The sequence below is a fragment of the Macrobrachium nipponense genome, chromosome 10, assembly GCF_015104395.2.
Source record: "Macrobrachium nipponense isolate FS-2020 chromosome 10, ASM1510439v2, whole genome shotgun sequence".
Classification (NCBI taxonomy): Eukaryota; Metazoa; Arthropoda; class Malacostraca; order Decapoda; family Palaemonidae; genus Macrobrachium; species Macrobrachium nipponense.
Window position 1 is genome coordinate 51,484,721 of NC_087204.1, and position 3,280 is coordinate 51,488,000.

The window sequence follows — 3,280 nt, forward strand, 5'->3', positions numbered from 1 at the left end:
ATCACACTGAATGAGGCTTTCCCAGCTCCTGCTTCATCCATCAAACTGAATGAGGTTTTCTCAGTTTCTCCTGTATCCATCAAACTGAATGAGGCTTCCCCAGCTTTTGCTGTATCCATCAAACTGAATGAAGCTTTCCCAGCATCAGCTGTATCTCTCAAACTGAATGAGGCTTTCCCAGCTTCTGCTGTATCCATCAAACTGAATGAGGCTTTCCCAGCTTCTGCTGTATCCATCAAACTGACTGAGGCTTTCCCAGCATCTGCTGTATCTTTCAAACTCAATGAGGCTTTCCCAGCTTCTGTTGTATCCATCAAACTGAATGAGGCTTTCCCAGCTTCTGCTGTATCCATCAAACTGAATGAGGCTTTCCCAGCTTCTGCTGTATACATCAAACTGAATGAGGCTTTCCCAGCTTCTGCTCTGTATCCATCCAAATTGAATGAGGCCTTCTGCTGTATACATCAAACTGAATGAGGCTTTACCAGCTTCTTCTGCTGTTTATCCATCAAACTGAATGAGGCTTTCCCAGCTTCTGCTTCATCCATCAACTGAATGAGGCTTCCCAGCTTCTGCTGTATCCATCAAACTGAATGAGCTTTCCCAGCTTCTGCTGTATCCATCAAACGAATGAGGCTTTCCCAGCTTCTGCTGTATCCATCTAACTGAATGAGGCTTCCAGCTTCTGCTGTATCCATCAAAACGAATGAGCTTTCCCAGCTTCTGCTGTATCCATCAAACTAATGAGGCTTTCCAGCTCAGCTGTATCCATCAAACTGAATGAGGCTTTCCAAACTTCTGCTGTATCCATCAAACTGAATGAGGCTTTCCAAACTTCTGCCATATCCATCAAACTGAATGAGGCTTTCCCAACTTCTGCTGTATCCATCAAACTGAATGAGGCTTTCCCAGCTTCTGCTGTATCCATCAAACTGAATGAGGCTTTCCCAGCTTCTGCTGTATCCATCAAACTGAATGAGGCTTTCCCAGCTTCTGCTGTATCCATCAAACTGAATGAGGCTTTCCCAGCTTCTGCTGTATCCATCAAACTGAATGAGGCTTTCCCAGCTTCTGCTGTATCCATCAAACTGAATGAGGCTTTCCAAACTTCTGCTGTATCCATCAAACTGAATGAGGCTTTCCCAGCTTCTGCTGTATCCATCAAACTGAATGAGGCTTTCCCAGCTTCTGCTGTATCCATCAAACTGAATGAAGCTTTCCCAGCATCAGCTGTATCTTTCAAACTGAATGAGGCTTTCCCAGCTTCTGCTGTATACATCAAACTGAATGAGGCTTTCCCAGCTTCTGCTGTATACATCAAACTGAATTAGGCTTTCCCAGCAACTTCTGTATCTATCAAACTGAATTAGGCTTTCCCAGCTTCTGCTGTATCCATCAAACTGAATGAGGCTTTCCCAGCTTCTGCTGTATCCATCAAACTGAATGAGGCTTTCCCAGCTTCTGCTGTATCCATCAAACTGAATTAGGCTTTCCCAGCAACTGCTGTATCTATCAAACTGAATGAGGCTTTCCCAGCTTCAAGAGTTCAAACAAAACCGCCTATGGTTTTATCTCACAAAGTTACTAATAACTTACTGTCGTTTCCGGAATATTGGATACAATACTCTTCCAGAATTTATAGCATCATTTACTATGAACCTTCAAAAGATTTAGCTTTGACCAAACATGTATAAATTAGATTTATCTTCAATCAAGTTAAGAATTTTAGCTAACTCTCTTAAGGTCAAGAATTTTATGGTTTCGTAGAAAAAATACATTTAATGTTTACAATTATATAAAGAAATCGAAGGGGGACCACGGTGCGAGATAGACAAGTTAATTGTGCCCGAATATCTTTTAAACGTTACTCAACGGGCGGTCTGTGGGTATAACTTTTGATAAGAAGTGATATATTTATTTACATTCACCAGAGGCTCATCAGTGATTCTGCTGATGTAGATTGAAGGGGCAATGACTACTGGTGTTTACAACAGTATATTCTTAATGGAAGTATTGTAGCTCTGCAATGGACAGAAGAAATTCAATGGTTTGAATGAATTATATATGGTCATCCACCAACCCGTCACTGGAGGAACGACATCCATGGGGGAAGACCTCTTTTGTTATCGGAAATACCAGGTTCCCAGCCCGAGATGGCAAAGGCTGAATTTTTATGGTTCCCCTGGTGCACCTCGCCCTAGTATTGTTTCCACACCTGTTGGACATGGCAATGGGAAGTGATGGCCTTCCTACACAGATTAATGAGTCTTGGATATTCGTGGCTTCCACAAAGGCAAGGATCCATAATCCTGCTGAAAGCAGCGCTAAGGCGAAAAGATCTATACTTACACGGATGATTCAAAAGACAGTTATGGGAATTGACCTCCCAGAAATGAAGTCTACCAGACATGCGTGCTTGTCAAAACTGATAAGCAAAAATTATACAAGTGTTATAAAAGTGATATACAAATGGGGAATGAGTATAATATGAATAAACATGAAGAAAGCGACATACACAGGGAAAAGTTTTTAAAAATGAAATGGGAAAAGGTATTGATGTCTTGCCTCAAATATTGTTAGCTGAGGTCATTCGTCTGGTTGAGAAGTAAACCGTATCAGATGATGACGAAATGCAATACGAAGTAAAGGAATGGAATGTAACAAACCTACTTTTTTTTTTTTTTGTCTCAAATACTTTCAATGCACATGAAGATCAGGCATCTATTAAAACACCCATGACATCATGAATCTCTACCTAAATCACCCTTTAGTTTCTAAATTTGGTGAACATTTACATCTAAAAAACATAATCTGCATGCACATAAAGAATGATATCAATGATATAACAATATCATTCATTTTGGGGTCACAACTGGCAGGTGGTTCATCTAAATTAAGTGGGCATTGTACCACCACAAGTTCCTTGCACAAAGACAACCCTGCATCGAAATTCAAATGTGGATCTGTTTCCATTCCTACTACCCTAGACAGAAAGTAACCTATTGTCACCGCATTGCGACTGGCTTCTTAAAATACCGGTATCTAACGTCAGCCACTGCCTCGTTTTAGTAGTATGGAGATTCAGCTTTGAGACGACAGACTAATCGATTCGAATACTTTTAATGCTTTCACCAAGATTTTAGTCAAGCACAAAACAATACAAACTGGATGCCACTAATTCGCTGTAATGAAAACGTAAAACAAGACCTAAAGCAGCTGCAAAAGCAATAATAAGTTTTTCCTAAAAAGATTTGAGTTTCTTTATTTAGCCTCTTATCTC